This window comes from Ischnura elegans, chromosome 2 (assembly GCF_921293095.1).
Source record: "Ischnura elegans chromosome 2, ioIscEleg1.1, whole genome shotgun sequence".
In the NCBI taxonomy this organism is placed as follows: domain Eukaryota; kingdom Metazoa; phylum Arthropoda; class Insecta; order Odonata; family Coenagrionidae; genus Ischnura; species Ischnura elegans.
The window spans coordinates 57,908,989-57,927,718 of record NC_060247.1 but is presented as its reverse complement, the minus strand read 5'-3'; positions in this window follow the sequence as shown (position 1 = coordinate 57,927,718).

The window sequence follows — 18,730 nt, the reverse complement described above, 5'->3', positions numbered from 1 at the left end:
AGATGGTTTCACGAAGACAATTGTCGCAGGAGAAAGGAGTAAGCAGGGCAATTTATTGTGGATGTAAAAACAAGAAAAATACGTATATATGCAAATATTAGCAGATTGGAGAAGTGTAAGGAGAGCAGCAACAGGGCTGATCTATGCATGTGATAAAGTAAGATACTTCAGGAAGGAAAGGAACTAGTTGAAATATCACCTTGGCTGAAACGTGAGAGAGGGATTGTTTGTGGCATATTTGCAAGAAGCAGCGTTTTGTAGGGGAGAACGTAGAGCGCGGATTTCAGATGACTTCCCTGAAACAGATCGAAATGAGTGATTAAAGTACAGATTATTAGAAAGAAATCATTAGATCATGTTAGAAAAAAATATGAAGCAAGTAATCATTGATATTGAAAATTTACAATGGCTGCTAATAGTATCAGAACATCTTGAATAACTTCACGACTCAACTGAATTTCGTTGTCATTTAAATAGAGATTCAATAATATCATCGTATGGCCTTGACAAGGCGTCGATTGATATATTGGTTACTTATGACCTATCGTCGTTAACTTCTTATTTTAAGTACAATCTAAATATCCCCCCCCCCCAGAACTTTAAGAAGAAGAAGATACAGTGAGCTTTTTCTAACTTGTTTTTACAAAATTGATTAGAAAATAGAACCAATCCAAGTCAATATCAATGCCCCCAAAACTTTTGTGGCTAGAGATAAAAACTTGACAAACCTGTACAACCAGTAGGTTACGGTGTTCATATCAAAATGAGATTATCAAATTAAGAGTATATTATAAAAACCATGCCACATTCTTGTGTGAACTATACAACTAATTAAACATTAAGATAAAATTCTAAGCTTACTCGGATGGAACCTAACACAGGCCAGACTTGTCCTCTGCGTCCACCAGCAGAGCACCTCACACTTCAACACCGAACATAGCCAGCAACTCAACAAACTAAACTTCTAACCACACAGTCCAGTATTCAAATAAAGACCCTCATGTAAGAGTCGTGGCTTTTTATAGGGCCGTCGGCAATGGAGTGAGGTAGATGTGATAAGGAAAAAGCGGAAAGTTTTGGGAAAGCCCAGGACAGGGGCCTATCTAATTCAGGGTAACTATAGTGCAATGGATTTATGTGGGCAGTGGAAGATTTGGAGAGGGTTGGAGGGAGAATCTTTAGGTGAATAGGCAATGCTGTCGTCATGCATGGCTGCTTTCCTTATTGTACCATATAGGACTCTGTAAACCGTCGGAACTCTGGAGACGAATGTCCAAGGCAAGGGGACGGCTTAGAGGAGGCCCAATTTCATCCATTTATGGCTGATTTTTTGTTACCACTTCGGTCGCACTTTGATCGGTTTTCAAAAATGTCCGCGGCGCGGTGATGAGTGCAATACAATAATTTTTTCCCAATATATTGGAAATTCAGTATATACAATTGCAGTATAGTGTTTTTCATTGTGAGTAATAGCATTGAAAAGTAATAAATTTGATGTATCACGTCAAAATGTGTATAAATTTCGTTTAGTAACCCTAATTATACCTTAAGTCCCGAGTGCCGACTTTTGTACACCCATTTAAATGGGAGGTCGGTGACAACACATTCAGAGGCCTTCTTGAGGATCCTCTTACGTAATATTCGTCGTCTAATAACCAAGGTAGAAATTAAAGTTAGGTGTAGGGAAGGACTAACCGAAACAATCAAAATATCGCTTCCATTGCCCTCAGGTTTGAATGGCTGTTGTTCGACTTATGAGCAGAGGGGAGGAAAGGAGTTGGGGGGGGGGGGGGTTCATCGCCTCGTCCTGTTGCACCAAGAAATAAAAATTGGGAGTCAACGCGTCTTCCTCCGTGGGGCTTCTAAAATCTTTTTGAACGGCAAGGAAGAAGGCCCTCGCTCAACGCTCCGAGTGTTTGCTCATTCTGATGTTATATGCAGTGGAGGCGTGGATCAGCGGCTTGCCATTAAACCAAAACTTCATGCTTGTACCTGGAGGAAGGGCTCCATATTAGCAATCACAAACACTTCGTTGCTTCCACAATTTATTTGAAAATTATTACCTTTTCGGCTGTTTCGCCATTATCAAGCACATAAATACTATTAAGTACATAAATACTATTATGTGCATAAATACTATACAAGGAATTTATGTACTTTATAATTGCGTAAACCAGTAGTAATTTTTAAATAAATTTTGGAAGTAACGAAGTGTATTTTTATACTAAAAGCGGCTTGTTAATTCGTCGTCGATGAGGGACTAAAATTTTTTGGGCTCCTGGTTGCTAAGATTTTTTTTCCCGGGACTGTGCATTAAAAAATGTTTGAAAAGAACTGCTCGAACAGAAACAAGTGTGCAGAGGAGGGGATAAAAACATGAAAGATTGTTAGTTGGAGAGGTCGAAAAAATAGCAAGGGAAAGAAAAAGCGAATGTTGCAGACCTAAAGTATTCTCACTTGTTTTCCCGGCTTACAGCGCATTGAAAGGCTACTCTGATTTCCCATTGGGTAATTGCTGATTTGCTACCGACATTTCGGGAACCCATTCGGCTCCCATTTTCAGGGCTGATGGATCCATAGGCTCATCAGCACTGAATATTGGAGCAGATTCGGCTCCCGAAACATCGGCAGCAATTTAACCTTCCAAGGTGTTGCACACATGTGCACTGCCGACTCCGACAACTGGTCCAACCAGCGACGCCGAAGAAACAAGTCTGCTAAAAACAATATCGTCTAATATCTTCCAATGTTTAATCATCCATCGGAGCGATATTTTCATTTAATCTTCATTTTGCACTCCGTAACAATTGAAAATCAATTTTTAGCCCAGGGCCGGATCAAAGGCCACCGAGGCCGTAGGCCACCCACCAATCATGAGCCTTCCGCGAATATAGAGGTAAATCTCACGAAATCGAAAAAAAAATCACGTATGAAGGAATCCGAAGTGAAGCTGGGTTGTTCTTTGGTTGACATATAATTTTCAACATTGACGTATATTAATTGTTAACGCTGCTCAGTGACGTAATTATGGGGGGGATAGATTCCCCCCCCCCCAAATCCTCAGAGAAATTAAAAAAATATTTAAAACTATTGACTAGTTTTGACGTATAATAACTGCATTTGCTTGAAGTTAAATTTTTAGTTCCGAAATGGTGTTATATGTACGTCCTGGCATGTCATTTTTCAAAAATTTTACCAGACTTTGCCTGGGGGGAGGGGAAGGGGTCACCATCCCAGACTATCCCATCCCCCCTAAGGCATATTCCTAGTTACGCCACTGACACTGCTGATAAATAAACACTATATCCGTTGGCGTTGTTAATGTAGCTCTGAACGCAACCAGTGGCACGCAAAACGGTGTCGTTGGAAACACGAGTTGCGCGCCTAGCTCTTTGTGAATTTAGGCCTCCCACCAAAATGTGCCCTGGGCCACCCATATCCTAAATCCGACCTTGACTCAGCCTTCAATGACCGATTCGTGCCGTGAAAACGATCGGCGTAGTCACAGGAGCGCCACCACGGAACGCAAAAAATGCCTCCTGATAATACTCCGCTGCCATAGAACTCTACAGATCTAATGAGAGGGCGTGAAGTTCAAGGGCACTGGGGTTGGGGCGGAGGAGCCAGCGCAGGGAAAGAAGGGAAGGCGGTGGAACACGGGATTATGTCATTCAAAACACCATTACTATGCCCATTGTGATGAGATAAATTTTCGAAGCTTTCTTAGAAGCACAGCTTAGCTCCCATGACGCGCATTTGCAAAATCTTGTGGGAAAAATCAGATGAATTTCCTTCCCATGGCAGGTGAACATTGATTTATTACCACCTATAACTCTGAATATTCCCGCGTTCCATCTCCTTTCCTTCATTATTCTCTAAGCGGGTACCTCCTCCTTTAACCACATACTTCTTGACATTTACGCCAATACTTGTTCATTCCTCCCCTGGCTTTTTTCTCCAACCTCACCCTCCAAATTACTCGCTTCCCACCGATCAACCTAAGGTCCTTATTACACTAGGCCGCCAGGCAGCGCAACCAGCCGCGCCACTGGATACTCACAAACAAAAAGGGGCGCCTAAGCGCTAAGTCCAATATTCAGTTCTAATCCAACAATGGGACTAAGGTTGAGGGCTGATTTACTCCGCAAAACTATTATAGAGGTAATGATATATCGTAAAATCGATACCTACATCCTAGAAAAATCTCTTTTAGGCGTTTTAATTATAGACTTCTTTAGATAGTTTTCATTTTTTGAGTAAATAAAAGATTTAATTCTTGAAAGCCGACTTGTGTTATATTTAATGATTTATTTGCACTTTCCACTCTCAATTTTTAACTAAGCCCCAACAATATATCAAATTCAACATATAAGAGCAAACACATTATAAATTCACACTGACATATATGTCTCGACCCTTATTCCTTACGTATTTGTATTATTTATTTTAAAATATCTCCTCGGAGAATCCCTATCACCTCTCGGGTTATTTTTCAGGGGGTGGTTGTAATATTGTTCATCAGATAAATATCTAGAACTTGCCCTGGTCACTAATCTACTTTTCTGAAAGATACGCCTCAATTCCCACATCATCCATTTCATCGATTTAAGGTAAATAGTGAAAGCAAATGCATTCTCGGTGACAGAACCTTTTTCCAAGAATAAGTATTCACGCAAGATTTCTTCTGGATATCGATCTCGCATGAGAGACACATGCCTCATAGTATGGCGTTATATCTTTAACTGGAATTACTTACTTGGCTTCTTTAAATTCTATGAAAGGTGTCTCATCAAGATAATACTTCCGCGTCTACCGGATTTTGGAATGGCGAAGTACTTTTATTGGCCATACCATTATGGAAAGTACGAATTAGCTATGAACGTGAATGAGAGTAAGCCATGCGTTTTAATTTCATAGTTAACATCCGATCAATTAAAGATTGCTCGTCTCCGTTTTCATGAGCAATTTGCCGTATGATATTTAGTTTCCGTTTAAACTCAGTTTCCCTCACGGTGATGTTAATGAGACAGTAAACGATGGCGTGAAACCTACTCATACAGATGACATCATTCCAAGTAGCTCGTATCATTCCTAATCCCATAAAAACGCGTCCTTTCACGCCATGGTTCACCGCCTCATTAACATCCCCCTAGGGGAAACTGAGTTTAAACGGGAAATAAATAAAGAATGATCGCAGGCTTTCCCGGCGTATAGAATCGTGGAAGGTTACTCGGGAATTCCACCGGGTCAAGTTCTCCAAGTCCCTCTCGGGTAACGATCGGTGACCGAGTTGTCCATTGTTATCAGTTTTTTTGGTGAAACGAAGGCCGAGATGGAGTTGGAGAACCTGATCCGGGAGATAAATATCTTGCGAGAAATGTATCATCACAACGGATACGAGAAATGTTAAATTACCCGGATTTTAAATAGAAAATTACGCATTAGCTATCGCTGAGGATGTTTTATAATTCCTGTTTGATTTCTTGGATCAATAATCGTGCACTAAAAATTGAACTCACAGTATTTACTTATGTATCTTACGACAGTGCACGCTGTGTAACGTCAACGAGAAATGCGAGAGCAGTTGACTATCCTCACAATTCTCAGTTTTGTTTAGTTGTGCATTCTAAGAACGAGTGAAGTCAAGTGTGTTGGTTAATTCATTAGTTTTATCCATATCAAATTAGATATCATATTTCAATACTTGCTGTTTAGTGTGTAATATTCGCTCAATAATTGAGGAAATAAATTCAATGAAGAGGATCACCCTGTGCTCTAATTATCGCTGTATTTTATTCTAGCAGGAAAAATATCTGTAAGTACACCGAACACGTCAATTTTTTCGTGTACCAAGTATATGACCGAAAAAATAATGTCGTAAGACTATGCGGCTAGAGTTGCAGAACACTTTGCTTCGAAAATTGTCGAAATCTACCCTAGCTCTCTTTAATTGGAGAATGTATTGCCTGGCTTCATGAGCTCAAAGACTTTTTTCTTCGCGAGAAGTGTGATGCAACCAGTCTTACCTGCCTGACTGAAGTCAGAGCCTGAGTCTCTACTTCCTTGTCCTAATTTAATGGATCCAGGCAACTTAAAGCTCCCAAATTACCTATTTCTTACTTTGATAACCATTAGAAGTTACATTTCGTGCATTGCTTGCATTTAATACTGACTCTTCATAGAACAAATAGTACGTTCAGTTTTATTATGAGGAGGAAAGAGCTGACTAATACGATGCAGTTTTTTGCGTCTCAGATAGTTCTGTTGACCAATATGAAATAGGATTCATCTTGGTAGCCTGTGATGAAGTTTCTTGGTACCAGTCTATAGGACTTGTCATATACTCCTACCCAGAGAGGTAAAAACTCACGTAGGCTTGGCTCGAAACTCTGATCTATCCCGCTGCGATTGGGCTTCATTATGTCTAACGATAAAGGCTACTGGATCCAAGGAGTCCTATAAGATTCTGACGTGAGGCGATAGCCATTCCGGTCATTTACACTTTACGTCTTACGATAGGAAGGTCGGCCAAAGACATGAAATTTTCACCATGACCGTTGTCGTCAGTTCGGCGTCTGACCGAAAGTGACGTCTCGAGTATTATATCTCTTGTTAATTATAGAATGGCTTGGAGTGTATTTCCACCCATTAAACATCTTCAAAACTTATCATAGCCAACGCTCTCAAGAAAATCCCCTATTCCCTCGCGTTGCATACGCAATGAGGTTCACAGAGGGACAGTATGCATGATGCTCTATTGAACCTGTATTATTAGGTGGAAGTAAAATTTTGGCGGAGATTTAAAACGGTTATACACACATGAATATTCATTAGATCAGTATAGTTTTACCAGTAAGTAGGAATCAATGTATTTATGTTAAGGTAATAATGAATCGATTTCCTGCAACTATATTTCGGGATACCTACTATATATTTGCCACTGCCTTAGTGTTGTCCCATAGTATACTTGTCCCAATTCGTATCGCTATCTAAATTTAGTTCTCGGTAGGTGGCGTGGAGGGTTAGAATTTTGTTATTTGGAGAATATGCGATCATAGCAGGGGGTAGGTAGTTCTAGGGCCGCCCATAATTATGGCACTAGTTACACCAATAAGAAATATTTTAACTCAACAGGAATCTGAGGGTTTGAGTAATATGCATATAATCAATACATTGTAACACTTTTGCTATTTTTCACTACTTGATGTTCCTAACGGAAAGGTAAGATGATTAGTGAATATCGAAGTACTGAAATTCTTCAAATGGTGTTTCTTTATTATAAACTCTTTGAGCCAATTCTTTTAGAACTTTGTGTTGCCCTCCCCAGGGCACAAAGACCTGCAATAAACCATGGTATATAATAATAAGTGAAGTCAAATTAACTTTAGCTCCAAGTAATGGCAAGTAAGTTTTGGGCGAGAACTTTTCGTTATCATTGGGCACCCTTGAGAATAGTGTAGTTTCCTTCATCGAAGAAAACGAAAGGCATTGATTGCGATTCGTTACCTACCATTAGTGTATTCATAATATACAAATTATTTGGTTTTAGAAATCCCAGTTTAGACGAATGGCAATGGTCAATTTTATCCTGATTTGAAAAAGGTCAGATTGGCGCCCATGCGATACCACTCCACGTAACGTCACAGGGACCTAGTTTCTATACGTGTAGATAGGAGTTTTACATCGTCTGAGATTACCAATGCATGCATGAGGCACAGAGCTCAGGGAAACATGTCTTAATAATCACCTATTAAAACTGGCTAAGGTCGGAAAGTTTTCTTCGTTTGATAAGGTATTAATAATCCTTATTTAAGCCAAGCGCTACCAGCTAGCAGGGTACTCTGCTACCTGCTAGCATCCTGCGTCGTATCGCCCCAAGGTCACCTCACTTGCGGCAGCGGGAACCAGAACGACGTCACACGGAGTTTTCCCAGCATTCATACTTAGCCGTCGCGCTTTCACGACGGCTAAGTATGAATTCTGGGAAATTTTCACTTTTCAGTTAATCGCGAAAAATAGATATCGTCATTTAAAAATCTAAAAGCGTGAAATACGTACTCCAGGAGTAATAATCTTTCGATTTAGGCAATAAAAAATAATAGGAAACCACCCTATTGAGCACTGAGCAGGCCCCTAGCGAGGAAAAAAATCGGGAGAGTTTATTTGGAGAGGATGAACGTTCGGGGGATATATTTAGGGGGGGGGGGTGTGGCTCAGGATGTTCTTACATAGAGAAGGGGCAGATTACTTCATCCTCACTTATTGATTTTGCATCGATTTTCTAGACTTTAATTTATAGCGATAGCTAATCTTCGTCCATTTTGCTGAAAGATGTTTATTTAATATAGTATTTAATTAATCTGATTTCGTTAACCCCCTCAAACATAACAATGATCTGAGGCTTTCATGGTGAATTATCTCGATAAAGTTCTCCCGATTGGAAATATGATAGCACTTTATCCAGAATGTGACTTATTATGAACTAAATGGACTCTCTCATTCGGTTGGAAACCCGAAAACTTTTAGCTCCACATAGCCCCACAAGCCCATTTCCCCACGAATTTCAATGGCACTGCGTGAGGTATTTTTTTAAGAGGGGAACGTTTCGGTCAAGTTTTTTTTGAGGAGGGAACATTAAGAGGGGTTTCATACGGAGGAATTACTCTTAAGCCGTGTCCCAATTCACCAGTTGGCTACCCCAATCGTAGGATTTGGGCAGGACGCCATCTTGGAAGGGTGTCCCAATTCGCTAGACAGCATAAGGGAGCGAATTTAGGCATCCATCTATGCCGCCAGATTTGGGCATAGTCGAGTGCATCCTTCTGCCATTATTCAAAGCGTGGAAAGTGTCTTTAGGAAGAAATCAGACGAAGTGCACCATGGTTGACAACGAGGGGGAGTATTTAATAGTTTGGAAATAAAATTATTAACTGCCTACTAAAGAAACTTGAAAAACTAAATATCGAACTAATGCTGCTAATTTAAAAAAAATACCGCTACTCTACTACCAAAAAAATAAAAAGGTTACCTAAGATGCTAAAGATATGAGAGAACACACTTCTCCGACTTCCAAAACAATAAATCATTTACAAGAGACCCATCATTGCACGAGAACATTAGTAACATAAATATTGTATGCATTGTAGAATGTAAAGGGTTTCATTTGGTCACATCATTCCATATTTCTCATACTTTCCATAGCCTTCGTACCCAGCAGATGGCAACACCTACGTTAGGATGTCCCGATTCATACTCCCTTTTGGGTTGGCTACCCAAAATTTGACCGCCTAAATCCGTACGCCCTAAAGGCCTGGTTACACGATACATTAGCACGTACGGGTTAATGTCTAAATGTATGAACGCCAGAATGAACGCCAAAATGCACCGTGTAACCACCCAACTTGTGCGAATGCATGAACAGAAAATAGAACCTGTTCTAATTTGGTTCATGCATTCGTACATGTTCCGTTCCGGTCCACCAAAACCATTCACGCAAACGTACATTAACTTGTATGTGTTAATGCCTGTTTGCGTGAATGATTATTGTGGACCGGAACGGAACATGTACGAATGCATGAACCTAATTGGAAAAGGTTCTATTTTCTGTTCATGCATTCGCACAAGCTGGGTGGTTACACGATGCATTTTCGTGTTCATTCACGCGTTCATACATTTGGACATTAACTCGTACGGGTAAAATACCGTGTAAACAGGCCTTAATGCCTAATGAGTTGGGACACGTCTTTAATACCGTATCTCCCTAAAATTTCGGAGGTGTTTGAACCCCATGAATCCCCGCTATCTACGGCCTTACTACAGTGGCGTAGCCAGGAATTTTGGTCGGGTGGGGGGGGGGATTTTTGAAAAACAGAGTACTAAGTAATCGGTTTTAAACTAATTTTAACACTTTTGATAATCGAAAAAACTTTATTTGTTATAGAAATATTTTTTAAAGTCATAATTTTTCATCATTTTGTTGTCTCTTATGAAGGAATATTATTGTGTTTTTATATTTCGGGGTGGGGGGGGGGGTTCCGGACCCCCCGGACCTCTCCCTGGCTACGCCACTGCCTTACTAGGTACTACTGTTTCTCAAGTGCTCTTCCTCGCCCTTTCCACAGCGTACCGCTTCGCATGAATGCAGTCCGACTGAGTGCGTTCGTGCATATCTGCACGACGTCCCATCCAGCTGCCTCCTCTCCCGCCAAGAGTGAGCGTGCCCTCCCCTCCCATCTGCGAAGATAGACTCCCGTTCCCGGATGTGACGAAATCGAGTCCCCAGCGGATCGTCCTCCCGGGGAAAATAAAGATTGAAAGACGGGAGGCGCTGGCGAGAGAGCTGCATCCGGCGCTTGGTACGGAAGCCTTAACTTCTTAAGGCCGTTTTACACGGTACATGGAATTGCGCAATCTGGCGTACGTGCGAAGGCGCAATCAAAATTGCGTCGTGTAAAGCGGTGAAATTGCTAGAACAAATGCGAGAATGCGTGGATGCGAGACGGCGCAATTCCACGCCATTTTAGAAATTAATGCAGCTCTAACCTGCGCAATTCCGTGCCCCGAGTAAAACGGCCTTTAGACTCTGCATCAGAGATGCATTTACCATTCGTTGGAAGCTGGCAATTCCCTCAAAGCCTCCTATGCTACACTCACCATATTCATGGCTACACCGGATCGTGACTGTAAAGCAAACTGCGCCAACCAGCATACTCTATTTTCAAAAACATAGAATCTGCTTCCAGTTCCTGACTTATTCCAAAATCTGGTAAACCGATTATAAGGAACTGATTTTATCAAGAAACATCACGGCTGGAAACACACTGTTTCAAAGAACAATTACGATCTCGAAATCAGAACGTCAATTAATGATAATATCTTAAAGTAAAACAACTGACCTTTTCGTTACACATGATGATTCCTGTTTTTTATTGCCTACCCCGTACGTGGTTTGACGGCTTACCTCCCCAAACCTGCGACTAAATTTAATTACCTCCTTCCCGATTTTTTTTCTGAATTAACATATATTGTAGGCTTTTATTTGCAGTGATAGACACTCTTTGTCTAATTCTTCTAATTTTTGTATGTATTTCATTTACTTTTATGTACATAACTCCCCAAATTTAGTTCCATAAGTCCCCTTCTCCAAAAATTTCAATGACTAGCTGTTAGCCATCAAGCACCCAAGGGCACCTAATATTGAAGGCAGCCTTAAAAATGGAAATTTCTTGCAAGCTCGTAATCTCTAGGTACTTTAGATATTTGAACCGCTTAGGGTATCTGCTGAGGCCTTTTATTTAGCCAAATTTTACCAAACGAAGGGAATAATTGGAGGAAAATGTCGCGTCGCGACCGACGCGTCGGTACGCTAGAATTTCACACGACAGACCGTGAACATAATGAGTTAGATATCTTTTGTTTCTATCGTAATAAAAAGAACCCGACGAGTAATTGTAATCATAAAATGGCTCCCATTTTGTGTCTGGTAATTATGCACACTCATCGTTACGCCATTTCAATATTTCAAAAATTGTCGATTACCCATATCTCTAAATTCTTGAAGAGAGAATAGGTCATTCTATCGCAAAAAATGAAATTCATCCTGATTTTTCTTTATTTTTCTAAAGTAATTGCTGTATAATTAGTATTTGCTCCTATGTGTATTTCGGTCACTGTGTATTGCTTTTAATGTGAAATGCTCCACCTTTGCCTACCAATTCGCGCATTTGAACATTTTAATCGCACTAATTATGATTTAATTATGATTCTCACCTTCAATGTGAGAGAAAAAAATAAAATCTCATTCGCTGTTTTTTGATGTTTCGGCTTTGATATCATGCTAATTACAGCATATCTTTTTACGGAAAAATTGAAGACGGTGAAGTTAAATTTAGCTCAATGAAAACTTTGCTCAAAAATTAAAATTGAACAACTGCGGTCTAATATTTTTACGTCATTAATTCGACACTTTCAAAATATGCTACTGTGATCATCCCCCTACCCTACCTCTAAATCTGTCTCCAATCGTTGTCTATGCTATCGTAGATGACAGCGCATCCGACCATCGTATTACTATGTTCTACACTGAAGGAATTTTCCTGGAGTCATAGGAAAAGGGCAGGGAGAAATAACTTCCTTACGGAGGCTTGAAATGGGGTCTTCCACGTGGCGAGCCCTTTCTCCTTCCTCTGCGCTAGATCGATCCACATTGCTTGATTTGCGGCCAATTACATGGAGCAGTTGAATATAATCTGTAAATCGCGCTTAAGCTTCCCTAAGTTTTACTGTAGAAGTCACTTCACACAGGGTATGTATTTCCCCCTTTCCGCCACAGGCCCTCCGCCATTATTGAGATAAATCCCACAAAATCGGAAGAGCAGAAAAAAAATCATCATGTAGATATTAGGAGATTCGAAGTGAAGCTGCGTTGCTTTTTTCATAAACATTTTGTCGTTAATAAAAGCTAATTTCTGAAAATTGATTCAATTGCATTTCCTGTTATTACGTTACAACTTGAAACAGTGGGCCTCCCACCAAAATGGGCCACGGGCCTACCACATCCTTAATCCGGCCCTGGGTCAGACGTTAATTTTTTAAAGTAAATCACGATATCTAGTGTCCTAACACCTTCCGCCACTCGCAAATTTAGGGTGGTTTTCGGGGTATATTGAAAATTTAAGCTTAATGGACCCATTCCAACAGCCAGGAATTCCGTTCGGGGGGGGGGGGGGGGTCCAAAATCAGGGGGAAAATTAAAAAAAAAATGGGTGAGTGTGTTCTGCCGCTGCTGTGAAGCTGCGTTACTTTTTTCATAAACATTTTGTCGTTAATAAAAGCTGATTTCTGAAAATTGAGTCACTTGCATTTCCTGTTATTACGTCACAAGTTGAAACAATGGGCCTCCCACCAAAATGGGCCACGGGCCTACCACATCCTTAATCCGGCCCTGGGTCAGACGTTAATTTTTTAAAGTAAATCACGATATCTAGTGTCCTAACACCTTCCGCCACTCGCAAATTTAGGGTGGTTTTCGGGGTATATTGAAAATTTAAGCTTAATGGACCCATTCCAACAGCCAAGAATTTCGTTCAAAGGGGGGGGGGGTCCAAAATCAGGGGGGAAAATTTAAAAAAAAATGGGTAGGCACTATGTAAACGGTTTTTAACTAACTGTAACACTTTTCATAATCGAAAAAAATCATTTGTCGAAGATATCTTTTGTACATTCATGGTTTTTCAATATTTTCTTTTCTTTCATGAAGGAAAGTAATTGTGTTCTTGTATATCGGATGGGGTCCGGACCCCCCGGATCTCCCCCCTCGCTACGCTATTGCATTCCAACGATAACCCGAACTTATCACCGCGCCTTCCTCCTTTCAAAATCGCCATCTAACCCCATCTCCCGGGAGTAATTACAGCTAATAGGAGGAGCGCACACAAAATGAGAAGGTGACGTGCTTCGAGAGAGAGAGAGAGGGGGGTACCTATCTGTGAAGCGAGGAGAGTGAGTGCAAGCGAGGATGATTATGGCGGGCAGCGTCTCCTGCCTACGCGCGCGTAGAGAAAGTTGGGAAAGTGGGACTCTTTGAGCGGAGGTGCCCTGTAGGGGCTTTCTCTAACTCGTAAACGTTTTGTTGTTAACGGGTTGTTAACGAAAGTCCTCTCTTGCAACGACACCCTCTTATCGAAAGTGTGTTTCGGTATCTCACCTTAACGACAGCTCGTCGTTGCAAAACAAAACCACGGTTCGTCGATAGCAAACAATACACCGTCGGCGCCTGCGAGTGAGGCTAGAATTTTCAACCAATCACATGCCTAGATTTATTCGTTCGGTAGCATTAAGAAGCAGTGCCTAACTACGGTAACTAATAAACGATAAATAGTCACCATAAATAAACAAGAAGCTGCTAAAGAACGCACCGGTCGATTTGGAAAAGAATAATAAATGATGGAGAAAACTGATGAGTATCATTTTAGTAGTGGATTCATTTACTGTTTTTATAATGTGTCGTAATATATTTCCATGAAGAAGAAAATAAAATAAGGGGGAAACTAGTGTAAATAAGCGTGTATATTCAAGGATTCAACAGTCGTATATTGAAGAATATCGGCTACTTTTGGTGCACTATGTATCGTAATGTTAAAGTATAATTATCTTGAACAGGACTTTCTCTGCTACTTACTCGTTCACCTACGCCTATAATAATTTCACTCTCGTGATTATAGTAGTAACAATATTATTTTTATTAGTACTGTAACAATTTGTAAATTTCGGAGTGCATCTTCAGCCACGGCTTGTTTACATCGTTTAACTTATTTCCGCTTTAAGTCCACAACTTCCACAGTGGTAGTTATTCAATTAGAAAAACTTATTGACGCTTTCATCATATTTTGAGATGCTTGAAATCAATTCGTTGATAACAAATACCGAGATTACGCGGATGTCATGGAAGGAATCATCGTGAGTGTTGTGATTGTGAACTCGTGTCACATACTTAACGCTTTTTAGTGTCAATTTCTTGAGGCAAGATTACGGAAGTGTTAATGTTGTTGGTGCTGTTATTACTTATAATTATATTCTACGCAAAGCGAAGATAAGCACGATATAGTAAACATAGAAAAAAATGTGCATTTAAGGAAGTAATATAAATATTTTCATAGTCGCCCACCATGTTGAGGCATCGAATTACTGATTAAATTCACACAAAAGCAAAGCGTAGCATAGGTTTGTCGTTGGTAGCCACAATTAGGCATAGGAAATCACTGCAATCAGCAGGTGAAAATGATACTAAAATAAGTGTATGCATGTACCCATCAAAACACAGGCATATTTTTCGTTGGGACTTAGTTTAACAGCATTGCAAAAGTTAAAAGTGACGACTAATGAGTTCCGAGTAAATGAGGGAAACCGTAATTATTTTCGTGAACGGTGGCTTTAGCCAGCCAAAAAAGGCGTCAAAAATCCGTCAGTGTTACGGCCACATTGGGGGTTATTCAAAAGGTTGTTTTGAATTAAAAATCCGGCGAAAATTAGTATTCTGAACATTCCTAAGTCGTCTTCTCTGCACTAGATGCTTAATTACATTTGCTCTCTCCTCAAGATGTGGTTAGATCCCTACCTAAAAAGTTAAGACCCATCAATCGAGCCTAAATAAACTACCGACTGAAAATAATCGGAGCACTATAATTGGAATGTGTAAATATTATTTTCACAAGGTAAATAACTTTCTTAAATCTACTTCAAACAACATGTTCACTCCCCCGCAAAAACTAATGTCTCTGTTGCCACTTTTATAATCATTGATTGCTGCAAAACGTTTTAATGCTTTCCATCTCCTTTGCAAAAGTGTATCTATAATTTTTCAAGTAAAAATACCTTTATCGCTTTGTGGTAGCAGAATTATAACTTTGCCACGCACTGAGCAACCGATACCTAAAAACATTATAGCGGGCGTCGATAAGCTTAAGACGGGCTCCCGAGTCCCCGGATAAGCTATCGGCATTTTTCGTTAGTGCTATCGAGAAAATATCGCTAAGCGAGCGTAGAGAAAACCAATTGTCGTTAGTGAATATTTTCGATAAGCTAACGACGCAGCAACGTCGATAAGACTTGCTATCGAGTTAGAGAAAGCCCCTACTGGGGCGTTTCACTGGCGTTCATTTAGGGGGCGTTCGCGGCCGCTGCTAGTCCGACATAGAGGTTAGATTCAACTCTCCCATCCCGCTATGCCTACCCCCTCCCTATCTCCTTTCCCTCTCGTTTACTATGGCTACCCAGCGCTCGTCTTGCCTTCTCGCCCGTGAAAAAATGGAAATATACGATTAGTATTTATGTACGCAGGGGGTTACCCACAATGCATGACGTAAACGTGACTTTCCTCGATACTTTTGGAAACATGTCTTGATTGCGTAATTTTATAGGTGAATCTCGCTTACTTTAAGCAATTTACAAGTGCATTCAGGCGCTGGTTAAGGTCTTAGTTTTGGGTTAAACGAGTTCATTACTTTCCGTGACGCCTTGGTCGTGTGCAGTACTTCTTAGCGAGAATACATCTGAGGTCTGATAAAGTGGCCTTCAGATATTTATGTATTGTTCTTAAAAATTATCTGTCATCTAATGAAATAAAAACTTTGATTATGGAGCCACCTTCGGTTACCACATTATAATTTTTCCAGAAATTACAGAAGGGGCGGCCACCTTACCCCCACTCATAAATTGTAGTACCTCATCTCTAGTACAACAGAAGTTTCCAGGCATTGATGGCACAATGAAATTTGGTGAATAGTGATGGTTGCTTTGAATATAAAAAAATGAGCAGTCCACTAGCGAGTAGAATTTTCTTTAGTTAGGGATTAGGGCAGGCCTGGAACAAGGGCGGGGCAGAAGGGGCATGCGCCCCGGGCGGTGAATTTCAGGGGCGGCAAAGTTTGAAAGGTTTATGAAAAAGTTATTTAATTTTCCCACTTAAATTATTTAGAAATAATTATTAATTGATAAATGATATTAAATAATAATATTAATAACACTTCTTTGTAGCAGACATATGGTGTGTAATTTCAACTAGGTACTGTATCTCAAAAATATAGCTTATGGATGTATTATATTTTAGTGGTGGGTAAAGGGGAGGGAAGGAGTGAGAGGGGATCAAGGGAGGGGCGGCAGCAAACTGATCTTTGCCCTCCTTGATAAAACTCCTAGTTCTGGCCCTGTGTGAGGGTGAGAGAACACTTTCCTAAGACACTTCCATTAAAGATAAAAAGACATCCTAAAACAACCATTCTTAGACATTATGACTCATTATGCTAAAGAGAAACACCCCTTTTCCATGAGTGAATTTGACATGGGACTGTGATTCTTTTTCTTCGGGATGGGGGATACTTCCTGCCCTGCTTCTTAAATCTGTCCAAGTACAAGCCTATTGATAAAAAGCACATTGTGTACAGTCAACTATAATTATAAACATCGTTGGTTAAGTTGAGAGAGTACACCAAGTTCTTGTGATGTAGTAATCCGCAGAAACACCCATCAGACATGGAAGATGTCCTCCCCCACTTAACACATTCAATGCGGATGATATTTTCACCGAAACCTCCAGTGACGGATGGGTGATTTTCCTTCATAACGGTGGTCTTGGAAGTAATACAACAGAATTTGCAATTTTTTTTGTTTCTATTTCAAGCAATTTGTAAAAAACCCTAATGACATACATCTCGTAGAGTGAGGTTATGTTTGCCGTGCGCTCCTGAAACCGGTTCTTTACTGACCGACAGCGATCACCTTGGGCTTTCACGCCGTTGCTTCCGTTTTTCTTAGTGTAGTGATTTTAGTGTGTACTTCTACTAATCATATTTTGCGAAGTAGTAAGAGTAGTAAAAGTGTAATAGTGAAGTAGTGTTGTGAAGCCGCCTGGTCCTGTAGCTGCTGCTGTGCCTGCCACGCGACGGGGAAACGGATAAGTAGTCGCTGACCAACTTACTTGCTTTTAATTTCTCTTCTCTCTTCCTTATTTCAAGTTGCCTTAATTGTTTGTAAAGATTGCCTAGTTATAATACTATTAGAACTTATTGATAGATTTAAGGTATTAGTGTTAATTCCTAAAAGTTACTTGATCCTTCATTTGTGTGCGAGCTCTATCATTCACCCTTGTTCTTCATCATTATTACCTGTCTTAACTAACTCGTTTAGAAAACTAACTTCCTCTTACGCAATATTTGTATCATTATTATCGATTTCTGTAATTTCATAGCGTTTTTATTAAGCCGATAAAGCCGCTAGAGTAGTATGGCTGGCCGATCTTCCGTCACCAAGATCAAGAGTAAGGCGAAAAGCGACCTTCTTGAGGCACGCGTCACCGAACTCGAGAGATTGGTGGCAGAAATACACGCCCGGGTAACGGGTTTTGTGGAAATCCCACGGTCCGGGGATCGTAGCGTCCCCTCTAAGGGTCCTCGCAATTCCAAGGTGGAGTCTCGAGCAAGCTCGGGGGCGGTAGCCTGCGCGGAGACCTTGGAGAGGACGGTGCAGTCTTCGGGTCGGGGGATTACTCATAACCTGAGGCCCGAGTGGGTGGTTGTACCCCAAGGGCGGGGGGCGGTGGCACGGCCAAATCGGGGAGTGGGGGAAGCGAAGGCTAACCCCATCCCCGTTCACAACAGCTTCGAGGTCTTGTCGGAGGACAATTCCGGGGAGCTAATTGGCGAGGTCGTGAAGGAACCCCCTGTCGCGAGGGATGCAGCTTCGAGAGGCAGCCGAGGAGGGAGGGCGGGGATTGTTCTGTTAGGGAGTTCCAACGTCCGGCGGATTTTCCCCCAGTTGGAGAAGAGGGCAAGGAGAGACGGAGCGGACCAACGGGTCTCTTCCTGGTGTATCCCAGGAGGTCTTGTATCCCACACTACGGCGGCGGTAAAAGCAGCGGTGAAGGACACGGGCTGTTCTAGACTGCGGGTGGTTGCCCATGTCGGCACTAATGATGCCTCCGAACGCAGAGCTGATGAGATCTTAAATTCCTTCAGGGATCTAAGCTCGGAAGTGGAACGCGTTCGGAGGGGCACTGGTGTTGATATGCGACTGTCCATCTGTAGCATTGTTCCACGGACGGACTGCGGCCCTCGAGTTTGGGACAGGATTTCCTGGATCAACAAGAGGCTGTGGGAACTCTGTGTGAGCATTGGGGCAGAGTTCGTGGATCTTCGGCCGGTGCTTAGATCGTGCCGGGCTCCCCTCAATTCGTCTG